Source organism: Felis catus, chromosome B1 (genome assembly GCF_018350175.1).
Source record: "Felis catus isolate Fca126 chromosome B1, F.catus_Fca126_mat1.0, whole genome shotgun sequence".
NCBI classification, from domain to species: Eukaryota; Metazoa; Chordata; class Mammalia; order Carnivora; family Felidae; genus Felis; species Felis catus.
This window is the reverse complement of record NC_058371.1, coordinates 29,096,634-29,112,028: the sequence shown is the minus strand read 5'-3', so window position 1 is coordinate 29,112,028 and position 15,395 is coordinate 29,096,634. Positions and strand designations below refer to the sequence as shown.

At 38.3% G+C, this 15,395-nt stretch overlaps 2 long non-coding RNA genes across 2 annotated transcripts in view; one reads left to right on the top strand and one right to left on the bottom strand.

Moving 5' to 3' along the window:
• The window catches only part of LOC101095820, a 199,611-nt gene that overhangs the window by 92,817 nt on the left and 91,399 nt on the right, over nucleotides 1-15,395 (bottom strand). The gene's annotated exons all lie outside the window — the stretch shown is intronic.
• The window catches only part of LOC109498779, a 35,517-nt gene that overhangs the window by 780 nt on the left and 19,342 nt on the right, over nucleotides 1-15,395 (top strand). The gene's annotated exons all lie outside the window — the stretch shown is intronic.

The window sequence follows — 15,395 nt, the reverse complement described above, 5'->3', positions numbered from 1 at the left end:
GGAGAGAGGCAGAGCAGCTGCAATTGAGGCTACCAGTTGGTTTTTTGCAGTAGGTGACTGTCATTTAGTATGAAAACTATAGTTTCTATAGTGGTCACACTAGTGAACTAAATGGGGCTTTGGGAGGGACCACCACCCTTGCAGTAAGTATTTAAACAAATGGCATTAATCTTCCCCACAGGACACGGTATTTATTTTTATTTTCTAGCTGGGCCTAGGATAGAGAGTTTGGAGGAAGGACAAGATTTAGAGACTTTGAACTGGCCTTCCCTTTCTATGAGATCTCTCACGTCACAGGTTCAGGAACCAATATGAGTGTTCTGCCAACTGCCAAGTCTGTCCCTTCCAATTATATATTGGGGAATCAAAGAAATAGCATCCATTGTAGGCCCATGGACCAGGTGGACTCACAGTAAGCCAGTCCTGAGCCAAGATTCCATTTACCGCCCACTAGGAATCATGGTGGCACTTTGGGTCCCCACATACCAATGAAATGGTACAACAATCCTCAAAAACCCAGGTATTCTCCTTTCTCCAATGCAAGATATCCTAGTAAATGTCTTTACGTCCATTTGAGGAAAGATGTAGAGAATTACTACTGATTAACTGTAGCATGGTGTTGCAGGGTCCTTCCTCATAGGGCACTGGCCTGTCCTTCAATCAATGGATATGGAGTCTGAGAACTGGCCTAGATCCAAAAACTAAGCAGTGGATCATGACTTTTGTTTGGACTATTGCCCTAAGATTCCTGATCACCTGTCCTTGGTTTGATTGTTTACATTAAGTAGTATCCTTATTGACTGCCCATCTTTCTTGCCTCTAGGAATACTGTATCCCATTCAGCATGTCCATAGCTCTCTGCAGATTGAGACCTCTGGCTGCCATTCTGATTTTGTCACTTATTGTGATAATTGTCTGTATCTTTCTACTTGTGGTTAAACTGCTTGCCACCTAGATTCTAATGTTTCAGATTTTCATCACCTTTCCTATCAGGAGCTCGGTTCTATAACAGCATCTTCTATTAGCCTGTTCTACAGAGCTTTGAAGCTTCTCAGTGATTCTGGTAGCCCTCCCATGAGCACATTCATTATCACCTAGGAAAACTAAGTGTCTTCCAGACTTTCATGCAAAACACTATCAGGTGTTGGGGTTTCTAGTCTACTGTCACATTCCTACTTCTTTGAATCTTTTGACCTCTTCCTCTACCATCCACCAGTAAGTCTTATCTTTCATTATCATTAAGCAACTCAACCTATCTTCTACCTAACCCTAACTTCCTTTAGGAATTCAGATAACAGAGAAATAAAGTCAAGTACATTGGGAGATAAGCTGATAGGAAACTTAATTGTGTCTACCTATACTAAGAGAATTTAGTTTCTATTTCAACTCACATTCCTTGTCCCTCTATCTACAATTTGAGGAAGATGCCTACCCTCCTTGCAATCATACAAATCAGATTTAATATAAACAAATGGGTAATTTTCAGGTCTGCAGAGAGCAAGAATATAGCATTGATGGAAATTTTTACCAAATGGATCCTTTTTATTGGGAAATTGTGTCATTATTTATTGATGTCACAATGATAACCTAATAGAACTCCATCTGCCATCTAGAGATTACACTCCAATAACCAGAGACTTTATAGCTAGGCAGCTAATGTTAGAAATTTGCTGTAAAAACTGGAAACACTGTGGATATACCACCTCTACTCTACAAAAATCAATGAAATAAATGTTTGTTTTTATCCTGGAGCAAAACTGGAATAATTTACTTCCCATCTCCATTGAACCTATCTCTGAAACAGGATGTGATTTTACCCTCATGATTGACCTGCTCCATTCTGGCATTTAACTAGATATTGCCCAGCGAATTTCATGTTTAATCTTCATGGGCTAGCAGTCTACAATGTATGCAGAGCAGTCTACCACCATCCCCTTAGCCTAAACAGAGAATATCCAAAATCATAAATGTTTCATTCTACTTTAACCAAGCAGAAAGACAGACTCTCATAGGAATACGCTGCGTAGGCATGTAAATCAAATTTTAAAATTCAGTTATTGTTAACTTTTCCTGAAAAGTAAGCTAGTGAAAGATTGAGAGAGAAAGGCTGCATCCTCCATGACCAGATTTAAAATTTTTTAGATGGCACAAAAACAGACACATAGACCAATGGAATAGAATAGAAACCCCAGAACTAGACCCACAAACGTATGGCCAACTCATCTTTGACAAAGCAGGAAAGAACATCCAATGGAAAAAAGACAGCCTCTTTAACAAATGGCGCTGGGAGAACTGGACAGCAACATGCAGAAGGTTGAAACTAGACCACTTTCTCACACCATTCACAAAAATAAACTCAAAATGGATAAAGGACCTAAATGTGAGACAGGAAACCATCAAAACCTTAGAGGAGAAAGCAGGAAAAGACCTCTCTGACCTCAGCCGTAGCAATCTCTTACTCGACACATCCCCAAAGGCAAGGGAATTAAAAGCAAAAGTGAATTACTGGGACCTTATGAAGATAAAAAGCTTCTGCACAGCAAAGGAAACAACCAACAAAACTAAAAGGCAACCAACGGAATGGGAAAAGATATTCGCAAATGACATATCGGACAAAGGGCTAGTATCCAAAATCTATAAAGAGCTCACCAAACTCCACACCCGAAAAACAAATAACCCAGTGAAGAAATGGGCAGAAAACATGAATAGACACTTCTCTAAAGAAGACATCCGGATGGCCAACAGGCACATGAAAAGATGTTCAGCGTCGCTCCTTATCAGGGAAATACAAATCAAAACCACACTCAGGTATCACCTCACGCCAGTCAGAGTGGCCAAAATGAACAAATCAGGAGACTCTAGATGCTGGAGAGGATGTGGAGAAACGGGAACCCTCTTGCACTGTTGGTGGGAATGCAAATTGGTGCAGCCGCTCTGGAAAGCAGTGTGGAGGTTCCTCAGAAAATTAAAAATAGACCTACCCTATGACCCAGCAATAGCACTGCTAGGAATTTATCCAAGGGATACAGGAGTACTGATGCATAGGGCCACTTGTACCCCAATGTTCATAGCAGCACTCTCAACAATAGCCAAATTATGGAAAGAGCCTAAATGTCCATCAACTGATGAATGGATAAAGAAATTGTGGTTTATATACACAATGGAATATTACGTGGCAATGAGAAAAAATGAAATATGGCCTTTTGTAGCAACGTGGATGGAACTGGAGAGTGTGATGCTAAGTGAAATAAGCCATACAGAGAAAGACAGATACCATATGGTTTCACTCTTATGTGGATCCTGAGAAACTTAACAGGAACCCATGGGGGAGGGGAAGGAAAAAAAAAAACAAACAGGTTAGAGTGGGAGAGAGCCAAAGCATAAGAGACTCTTAAAAACTGAGAACAAACTGAGGGTTGATGGGGGGTGGGAGGGAGGAGAGGGTGGGTGATGGGTATTGAGGAGGGCACCTTTTGGGATGAGCACTGGGTGTTGTATGGAAACCAATTTGTCAATAAGTTTCATAAAAAAATAAATAAATAAAAATAAAATAAAATTTTTTAGAGACTTACATCCATTTTTTTAGCACAAATTTCATGGAAAAATAGGCCATTTACTGATGTGAACTTGTTTCCCTAGGGAAATAAACTAGGTATCTAGATTAAAGTACTTTTCCTGCCAAAAATGTAGAATTCTCTCTCTCCCTGTCCATCTATCCTCAGGTAAAATAAATAACTAAATATAGATAGATAGATAGATAGATAGATATAAAATAAAAACTTGACAAAAATCGGAGTTCTGTTTTTGCTATTTTGACTCTTTTGCTGACCAATCATCAAAGCCAGAATCCAGCTGTCTGATGTAAACGGAAAGGCACTCTTATCTATTCTCACAGATGGCTTCTGGAATCATTTTGGCTTAATTTTGGCAGGAACAGGTAGAGGCAGAACCACACTCAGGAAAAGCACTGACAATTTCCTGTGGGGTTCTCACGGTAGTAAGAGGTAGAGGGAACTCTTTAGAAAAAAACATAGGATAAAATAGATTTTTTGAAATTACCACCCTGTTAGACTCAGTGGAGATATAAACCCCAGGAAGGCAAAAGAGAACATTTCAAAGGATTGTGTGTTTCCCAAATTACTTTGCTCTCCCTTTAAGCTTTAAGAAAATGACATTCTGATTTCTGGCAAGGTTCAAGTGAATTCTATTTGGGGTTAGTTTGCAACACTTAAATTGCTTCAGGGCTTGCTCTGATTGGAATTCTGTTCCCTCAGTTGCACTGCAATAAAATACCTAACCCATTAAAGTAGTTATTATCAGAGAACCAGGACCTTGCCATCCAGCCATCACTATGTGGGAGGGACTGTATAAATATCTTAGCCCCCTTCTACCACCCTCGTGAACACAAAGTGATCTGGGGTCTTTCGACTGCTAGGAAAAGATATCTTTAGATAGTCTGTTTATCTCCTGTGCCAAGACATTCAAGTGGGTCTTCAGAGAGGACTTAATTAGTAACTGTGGCCCTCAGCTCCATATGTATCCTGATGACATTCAGATTTATCTTTTCCCTCCCTTAAGACATTAGTGGAGAAGATGAAAAATGAACAGTCCTTGCCAAATGCAGAGTCCTTAGAGTTCTCAGAAAATAAATGTTACATTTCCAAAGTAAGAGCTACCTCTGATGAAAGAAGACAAACTTGTTGCCCACCCCACCTGCGCCCCAGTTCTTGCATCTTCACTCTACACACTCTTGTTGTGTTTCGGCATTTGCATTGAGTACCCGTGAATGAGAGCTATTCAAATGGTTGACTTGCCATCACCAAAGGGCAGTAAGCTGCATGCCAAGAAGAGGATGATTCCCAGGTTTAGCACAACTGACTCATCTAAAGTGAAAAAAAGAAAAGAAAGCACCATGCATAGTGGGAATGACTTTAGCTGCAAGTAACAAAATCCAACTAAAAGAAACTGAAACAAATAGAGCTCTAATTTGTTCTCAGATTAGCTGACTGCTGGTATAGGATCAGTGGGGCCAACACTGTTAGGGCTTGAGTCTCTGAGATATTCTTGGCCTTTCACTCAGTTTAAAGGTGACTCCAGATATTACGTCCACCCTCAAAATATGAAGAGAAGAAGTCAGTATCAATAGATTTTTGAACTTTCCCAGAGAGCTCTCTCATTGGCCAAAACTGTGTAACATGACCAATTCCAGCTGTAAGAAGGCTACAAAAGTCACTAGGCTTCTCTAATAGAAGATGATAAAAGAAAAGACAGTTGAAAATGACTGTTTTGCAAACCAATCAATAGTCTGCCACATCCAATATATTTTACCCAGCAGTTCAGCCATAAGAAGAATGCCAGGATTGATCTTTTAGGACACTTCCGAGAGTAAAAGAGAAAACTGTTAACAATTATGCCAAGAAAACAGGAGCTAACTACGACTGTCCTGAGAAAACTGGAATATATGATCACTGTAGTCACAAAGTATTCTGAGAAATTAGCCCCACTTCCCTCCACAGTTTGACAGGGAACTGAAAATCTGTCTCTTGGGTGAATAAAATCTCCCAGGCTAGACCCAGGATCTTCCAATGCTTGAATTTTCTATTTATGCCTGACATGCCTCACTTTGGAGTAGACCAGACAACTCTTCTATGGGAGACTTTATTAAGATCATTTGGCAAATAATACTCAGAGGTGCTTTCTTCTCCAACTTCTGTGCAAAGTCTTTTCAGAGCACATATTATCCATGGCTTTCTCCCACACCCTGCCTGTGAGGAAGACAGTGTTCAATAAGGCTGAGATTCTCAAATCAGGCAGTATTGACAATTTACAAATGGTCAGGGTAGTATCCCCCTGAATCAAGATAAAAAAGAAGTTTATCAGTAGTATAAATTGAAATCTCTCTGAGCATATGTCTTTTCTATCCTGACTTTATACCTTTATTCATTCATAAGGACAACAAAATAATCTTGGAGCAAAATTTGGGCCTGACACCATAATTATAAGGTGGTACAAGGTTATTTCTAACCTTATAGCTAGAACTGGTTTTAGATGCCAAACTATGTTACTTGAATACTAATTAATGTAGGGCTCTACCTTGAATTCTAGTTATTTTTATGTCTTATTTTTCTAACTTAAGATTTTTGTTTTCTTCCCTGTAACTTCCAGCTTTCCAAACTTTCTACTATAAACAAAATGCAATATATTACTTTTGTTTTTTATATTTTTTAATGTTTATCTATTGTTGAGAGAAAGAGAGACAGAGCATGAACAGGGGAGGGGCAGAGAGAGAAGGAGACACAGAATCTGAAGGAGGCTCCAGGCTCTGAGCTGTCAACAGAGAGCTCAACACGGGGCTCGAACTCACAAGCCACGAGATCCCCAGGTGCCCTATCTTTTGTTTTGAATAAGTGTGTGTCTTTTCCTCGAGTTTTGAGGGAATAGAGTTAATGGGAAAAAATATCACAGAAATAAGAGTAAAGAGTGCACCTGCGACTGTAAACCTCTGCCACCACCTTTGCAACACTCAAGAGAAAGCCACTATTAACATTGTGATGTGTGTATATTTATATTTTTTTATCCTATGAATTGACATACATATAACTTAATTTTTTCATGTAAAAATCTATTAGTATATTCCACCATATCATTCTTTCCAGGCTGTATTGTGTCCCATAGCCTCTAGCGGTGTGAGAAATACTTAAGAGATACAGAAGCCATTGTGGACTATGGCAGTTGTTTTGGATAGAAAAGAATAAATTATATAGAGCTATGTTGGAAAAAGGATTTAAAAATTAAACTTTACTGTTGTGCAAAGGATACACATATGCTGCAGTATTCTCACATAAAATATGAAATAAGATTTTTCTGGGGCACCTGAGTGGCTCAGTTTGTTGAGCAGGCCAACTCTTGATTTTGGCTCAGGTCATGATTTCATGGTCATGGGACTGAGCCCTGCATTGGGCTCTGCACTGACAGCATGGAGTGTGCTTGGGATTGTCTCTCCTTCTCTCTCTGCCCCTCCCCAACTCAAGCACAATCTCTCTCTCTCTCAAAATCAATAAAATAAACAAGATTTTTCTGAAAATATCTTCTATTTTCAGAGTGAGTGTAGAGAAAATTTTGTATGAATGTCACACATCACAGTTTGGGGAAGTTCTAAAAATAAAGTCAATGTACTGTTTTCATAGGATGAATGTCACTTCAAGGATCTTATTTAAAAAACACACAAAAATGACCATTTTTGAAGTCTAGACTCAATACAAACATTAAAGTCAGTCTTTTAAATAGAATTTCAACATTCTCCACATATTTGACATTTTTCTAATGAATACACTGCTCTATTGGCATATTCTCATAATGCTTTATTAAAAAGCCTTCTTTTGGGGCGCCTGGGTGGCGCAGTCGGTTAAGCGTCCGACTTCAGCCAGGTCATGATCTCGCGGTCCGTGAGTTCGAGCCCCGCGTCGGGCTCTGGGCTGATGGCTCGGAGCCTGGAGCCTGTTTCCGATCCTGTGTCTCCCTCTCTCTCTGCCCCTCCCCCATTCATGCTCTGTCTCTCTCTGTCCCAAAAATAAATAAACGTTGAAAAAAAAAAAATTTAAAAAGCCTTCTTTTTTGCTAACATAGTTTAACCAGCATGCATTAATTAATGAACTTAAGTTATTCTTCCTTTCCCTCCAAATCTTAACTACCATCCAGATTTTTATAGTTTATTCTCAGTATTTAAGACCTCACAGAATTTAGAGCACTTTTTTTTCTCTCACTGTACTGTTACCGCTTTTTTTAAAATTTATTTTTAATTGCAGTTAGTTAACATACAGTGTACTATGAGTATCAAGAGTATAGTGACTCAACACTTCCATACAACACCTGGTGCTCATCACAACAAGGGTACTCCTTAATCCCCCATCACCTAGTTAACCCATCCCCCCCCCACCTCCCTTCTGGTAACCATCAATTTGTTCTCTATAGTTAAGAGTCTGTTTCTTGGTTTGCTCCCTTTTTTCTCCTTTGCTCATTTGCATTTTCTTAAATTACACGAGTGAAATCATATGACATTTTTCTTTAACTTATTTTACCTAGCATGATACTCTCTAGCTCCATTTCACACCACTGCAAATGGCAAAACTGCATTCTTCTATATGGCAGAGTAATATTCCATTGTGTATATATACACCACATATTCTTTATCCATTCGTCAAGCGATAGACATTTGGGCTGTTTCCCTAATTTGGCTACTGTAGATAATGCTGTTATAAACACCAGAATGCACGTATCCCTTTGAATTAGTATTTTTATATTCTTTGTAAATAAATAGTAGTGCCATTGCTGGATCATAGAGTAGTTCTATTTTTAACTTTCTGAGGAAACTCCATACTGTTTTCAACAGTGGCTCCACCAGTTAGCATTCCCACCAACAGTGCAAGAGGATTCCCCTTAACCCACATCCTCGCCAAAACCTGTTGTATCTTAATTTTAGCCATTCTGACAGCGTAAGGAGGTATCTCATTGTAGTTTTGATTTATATTTCCCCAATAAGTAATGTTGAGCATCTTTTCATGTGTCTGTTGGCCATCTGTATGTCTCCTTTGGGAAAAGTGTCTATTCATGCCTTCTGCCCATTTTTTAATTGGATTATTTGGTTTTTGGGTGTTGAGTTTGATAAATTCTTTATATATTTTGGATACTTACCATTTAGCAGGTATGTCATTTGCAAATACCTTCTCCTATTCCATAGGTTTCCTTTTAGTTTTGTTGACTATTTTCTTCACTGTGCTGAAGTTTTTATTTTGATGAAGTCCCAGGAGTTTATTTTGGCTTTTGTTTCCCTTGCCTCAGGAGACATATTTAGAAAGAAGTTGCTATGGCCAATGCAAAAGAAGTTACTGCCTGTGTTCTCTTCTAGGATTATTACGGTTTCAGGTCTCACATTTAGGTCTTTAAACCATTTTGAGGTTGTTTTGTGTGTATGGTCAAAGAAAGTGGTCCAGTTTTCCCAACACCATTTGTTGAAGAGACTATCTTTTTCCCACAGTATATTCCTTCCCATTTTGTTGAAGATTAATTGAGCATACAATTGTGGGCTCATTTCTGGGTTTTCTATTCTGTTCCATCGATCTATGTATCTGTTTTTGTGCTGGTACCATATGGTCTTGGTCACTAAAGCTTTATAATATAATTTGAAGTCCAGAATTGTGAAGCCTCCAACTTTGCTTTTCTTTTTCAAGACTGCTTTGGCTCTTTGGGGTCTTTTGTGATTCCATACAAATTTTAGGAATGTTTTTTCTAACTCGGTAAAAATGCTGTATTTTGATAGGGATTGAATTAAATGTGTAAACTGGTTTGGGTACTATAGACGTTTTAATATCTATTCCTCCAATCCATGAGTCTAGAATGTCTTTCCATTTCTTTGGGTCATATGCAATTTCTTTCATTAGTGTTTCATAGTTTTTAGAGCACAGGTCTTTCACCTGTTTGGTTAGATTTATTCCTAAGTATCTTATGCTTTTTGGTGCAGTTGTAAATGGGACTAACTCCTTATTTTCTCTATTCCTTTATTATTGGTGTATAGAAATAAAACCAATTTTTATACATTGATTTTGGATCCTGTAACTTTACTTATCAGTTCTAGCCAATTGTTTGGTGGAATCTTTGGGTTTTGTTTTTTTAATATTTATTTTTGAGAGAGACAGAGACAGAGTGTGAGCTGGGAAGGGGCAGAGAGAGTAGGAGATACAGAATCTGAAGCAAGCTCCAGGCTCTGAGCTCTCAGGACAGAGCCCAATGCAGGGATTGAACTCACAAACTGCAAGAAGTTTGAATGAGCAGAAGTTGAATGCTTAAGCGACTGAGCCACCCAGATGTCCCTGGGTTTTCCATATAGAGTATCATCTCACCTGCAAATAGTGAAAACTTGACTTCTTACTTGTATGCCTCATCTCTTTTCACTGTCTGATTGCTGTGGCCAGAACTTCCAATACTATATTGAATAAAAGTGGTGAGAGAGGACATTCCTGTCTTGTTTCTTACCATAGAGGAAAAAGCTCTCAGTTTTTCCCCATTTAGAATTATATTAGCTTTAGTGTTTCATATATGGCCTTTATTACATTGATGTATGTTCCCTCTAAACCTACTTTGTTGAAGGTTTTTTATCATGAACAGATGTTTTACTTTGTCAAATGTTTTTTCTGCATCTGTTGAAACGATCATATGGTTCTTATTCTTTTATTAATGTGGTGTATCACACTGATTGGTGATTATTGAACCACCCTGGCAACCCAGGAATAAATTCTACATGATCATAGTGAATGAGTTTTTAAAAAATATTGTTGGATTTAGTTTGCTAGTATTTTGTGGGTTATTTTTTATTTTTTTATTTTGAAAAAGAGAGTGGAGAGGCAGAGGAAGTGGGAGAGAGAGAATCCCAAGCAGGCTCCAATGTGGAGCCTGATGCAGGGCTAGAACTCATGTACTGTGAGATCATGACCTGAGCCAAATTCAAGAGTTGGATACTTAACTGACTGAGCCACCCAGGTGCCCCAGTTTGCTAATATTTTGTTGAGGATTTTTGCACCTTTCTTTACAAGAGATATTGGCCTGTAGTTCTCCTTTTTTGTGGTGTCTTTATCTGGTTTGGTATCAGGGTAATGCTGGCCTCATCAAATGAATTTGGAAGTTTTCCTTCCTTTTATACTTTCTGGAATAATTTGAGAAAAGTAAGTATTAACTCTTCTTTAAATGTTTGGTAGAATTCCCTTGTGAAGCCATCTGGCCATGGATTTTTGTTTGATGAGAGTTTTTTGATTACTGGTTCAATTTCTTTGCTGGTTATCGGTATCTGCAAGTATTCTATTTCTTCCTAAGCTTTGGTAATTTATATGTCTCTAGGAATTTATCCATCTCTAACAGATTGTCCAATTTTTAGGCTTACACTTTTTTGTAATATTCTGTTAAAACTGTTTGTATTTCTGTGGTGTTTTTACTTTTCCTCTCTCATTTGCAGTGTTATTTGTGTCTTTTCTCTTTTCCTTTTGATAGGCCAGGCTAGAGGTTAATCAATTTTATTACTTTTTTAAAAGAACCAGATTCTGGTGTCATTGATCTGTTCTATTGTGTTTTTAGTTTCTATATCATTTATTTCTACTTTAATCTTTATTATTTCCTTCCTTCTTCTGGCTTTAGACTTCATTTGTTCTTTTTCTAGCTCCTTTAAGGTGTAAGGTTAGGTTGTTAACTTGAGCTTTTTCTTGCTTCTTGAGAGAAGCTTGTACTGCTATTTACTTCCCTCTTAGGACCACTTTTGCTGCATACTAAAGGTTTTGGACTATTGTGTTTTCACTTTCAATTGTTTCCATGTAATTTTTTATAGCTTCTTTTGCTTCTTGGTTGATCCATTCATTATTTAACAGCATGTTGTTTAACCTCAATACATTGAGGTCTTTCCATACTTTTCCTTGTGGTTGACTTCCAGTTTCATAGCACTGTGGTCAGAAAAGGTGCATGCTATGACTTCACTCTTCTTGTATTTGTTAAGGCCTGTTATATGGCCTAATATGTGATCTATTCTGAAGAATGTTCTAAGTGCACTTGAAAAGAATGTGTATTCTGTTGTTTTAAGATGGAATATTCTGAATATATCTCTTAAATCCATCTGGTCCAGTTTAACATTCAAAGCCACTGTTTCTGTATTTCCTGTGTGAAGGATGTGTCCATTGGTGTAAATGGGGTGTTAAAGTCCCCTATTATTCCATTACTATTGATTAGTCCTTTTATGTTTGTTATTGTTTTATATATTTGAGTGCTCTCATATTGGGTGCATAAATATTTACAATTGTTAGGTCTTCTGGTTCAATTGTCCTTCCATTATTATATAGTGTCCTCCTTTACCTGTTACAGTCTTTAAGTCTAGTCTGATATAAGTATCGCTACTCTGGCTTTCTTTAGACATTCATTTGCATGACAAACATTTCTCTATCCAGTCCCTTTCATTCTGCAGGTGTCCTTAGGCCTAACGTGAGTGTCCTCTAAGCAACATATAAATGGGTCTTGTTTTATCATCTACCCTGATGCCCTACGTCTTTTATTGTGGCATTCAGTCCACTAACATTTAAAGTAATTCAGTCCACTGACATTTAAGGTAACTATTGATACATATGTATTCATTGCCATTTTATTACTTGTTTTGTTGTTTCTGGAGATTTTCTCTGATCTTGTCTTTTACTTTTTGCTGATTTTCTTTAGTGATGTATTTGGATTTCTTTATATTATTTGCATGTTTATTACTAGCCCTTGATATATAGTTACCATTAGGTTTGTATATAACCTCTTCTGTAAAAGGCAGTCTATATTAAGTTGATGGTCATTTAATTTTGAACACATTCTTTTCTCCTCTATTCACATTTTAGGAATATGTTGCTATATTTTATATCTTTTGTGAGTACCTTGACTGATTTTCTACAGAAATATTCATTTTTGATGCTTTTGTGTTTCCTGCCTTTATACTCTGACTTTTGATCTCTTCTTTCCACTCAATGTGTCCCCTTTTAATATTTCTTGCAGGACAGTTTAGTGGTCAAATAAATTTTCTGCCCCCTTTTCTCACTCTTTTTCTCCTGGGACTCCTACAATACAATGGTTATTGTTTGACAGAGTCACTGAGTTCCCTAAGTCTATTCTCATTCTGCAGAACTCTCTCTTTTGTTCAGCTTCATTGCCTTCTATTACTGTCTTCTAGGTCATTAAGTCATTACTCTGCTTCTTTCAGCCTACTGTTCATTGTATCAAGCATTTTTCTTTTCTTTAAAATTATTTTTAATGTTTATTTTTTATTTCTAAGAGAGAGAGCATGAGCAGGGGAGGGGCAGAGAGAGGGAGACACAGAATATGAAACAGGCTCCAGGCTCTGAGCTGTCAGCCCAGAGCCCAATGCAGGGCTCAAACTCACCAACTGCAAGATCATGACCTCAGCCGAAGGTGGATGTTTGACTGAACCAGACAGGCACCCCACAAGCATTTCTCTAATCTCATTTATTGCACTCTTCATCTCTGATTCTTTTTTATCTCTTATCTCTGTGGTAAGGATCTCCCTGATAGGACTTCTGTTCTTTTCTAAGTGCCAGTGAGTATCCTTATGAACATTGCTTTAAATTCTCCATTAGGCATGTTACTTATATATGTCTCACTTAGATTTCTGCTTGTGGCTTTATCTTGTTCTTTCATTTGGAATAAACTCCTCTCTTGGCATTTTGTCTAAGTCTCTGTTTTCTTCTGTTTGTTAGAAAAGCCAGTCGTTTCCTGTTCCTGAAAGTAATAGCCTTATGAAGAAGAGGCCATGTCGTGTTCATGGAGTGATACTTCAGGAAGTGTGTTTGGTGTATGCTGCATGCACTTCACTATTGTGTTCTTACTGCTTTATACTTTTTTTTTTTAATGTTTATTCATTTTTGAGAGAAAGAGTGTGAGCAGGGGAAGGGCAGAGAGAGAGGGAGACACAGAATCTGAAGCAGGCTCCAGGCTCTGAGCTGTCAGCACAGAGCCCAACACAGGTCTTGAACTCATGAACCACGAGATCATGACCGGAGCTGAAACTGGACGTCTAACCAACTGAGCCACCCAGACGCCCCATGACTGCTTTATTCTTCTGGCCAGTTGTCTGCAGAGGCTCTCCTTACCGACTGTAGGCAGTGTTTGGTCCTTGGCCTGAATGAGGCAAGCATTAACTAGGTGTGCTCTGGTCTGCTTGTGAAATGAGGCCTGTCATCACCTCCACGAGAACTGAGGCCCTGCAAAACTCTCTAGTCAAGAGATGCAGTGTGGGTGAAGGTTTGTGCTGGTCTTCTGGGGAAAGGGTCCACCAGGTTGGGACTGAAGTAAACATAACTAGAAAAGGCAATTCCACCAGAGCACAGGGTGTAAGTGTAGTGTAAGTAAATTAGGCAGCAAGTGTTGGCATTTCACTGCTTCCCACAGGGAGTTTTGTGTTTATTCAGAGGAGTAGGGAAGGAAAAGGATGCAACCTCATTTGTTCCCAGAGAGTAATCTCCATGAATGCTCTCTCCTGGGAACAGGCTCTCTGAGGAGCAAATACTTTCCACACTGTGTGCCCCAAGCATTCTTCAAATCACTGTTCCCAGATTGTATTCCCCCAAGGTTGTTTGCCTACCTTCTCTCCAAAAGCAGTGCAGTGTCCTCTAGGCTCTATCCCAGCCAAACCCACTGGCCTTTAAAACTCCAGACTTTAAACCCCACTGGCAGCAAAAACTTAGGAAATTCAGCCAGCCAATGGCTATGTAGAAATGTTCTTTTGCTTTCTCCTGTGTGCTCCACTCTCTTGTGCTTCTCCATGACTACGGCTCCCTTCCCTCCATAGTAGCCAGGATCTGTTTCTCTCCTAAACTATGTCTCCACACTTTCTACCTTCTTCAATGTGGCCTCTTCTGTTTAGTTCTGGAGGGTTCTGTTAGTCTTCAGGTCGATTTCCAGTGTTATTTAGAATGATTTGATAGTTATCTGGTTGTATATGTGGATCAAGGGGAGCCTGGGGTCCTCCTACTCCATCATCATCTCCTTCCCTCGTAGACTCCCTATTTACCAATTTATTCTAATCATTTACTTTTTCTAGTAATACTTCTATAGCACAAAGTCACAGTTTTTGTAATTCTGTAGTTCTCTTCTTCTAATCCTCCAAAGCATAAATTGCATGAATCTGAAATACACATATTTGTTTGAAGCTGATTCTGTTTATCTCATTGGGAGATAATCTTTCTCCTAAGTACACAATGCCATATTCCTTAACTATGGGACACTTGACATGATATTGACTTAAAATTACACAATAAGAGTTTAGGGTAAAGACCAAAACAAAATCCTCAAGGAAGTGTATTTAGTCTCTTAGAATCTCTTTTAACTTTTCAAAAATATGCTTTTAAAAAAAAAAAGCGTTTGCTTTTTAACACCCTCACTTTTGCTATTCAATCCATGGTAATTGAACATGTGATAAAACACAAAAGCTTAAGGACCAGTGTGCTAAAACCTATTCTTATCATCTAGGGTAACTATGCTCAAAGTATGGCCCACAGAGCCCAGAGGTCTGCATGAATTCTGGGAAATACTTACAAGGAATCCAGAGTCAAAACTATTTTTACAATAATACTAAGGCATTATTTGCTTTTCTCATTGTGTTGATATTTGCATTGCATACACAAATAGTGGTAGATAACAGTGCTGGTTTACAATGAAAGCAACAAGTACCACCAAACTGTATCAGTATCATTGTATTGTTCACCAACATGTATTTATAAGGAAAAAAAAAAGCCAATTCCACATTCCACTTAAGAATGTCCTCAGGGAAGCTATATTCTTAATCTTATTCTTACTTTTTATTTTTGTAATGTTTA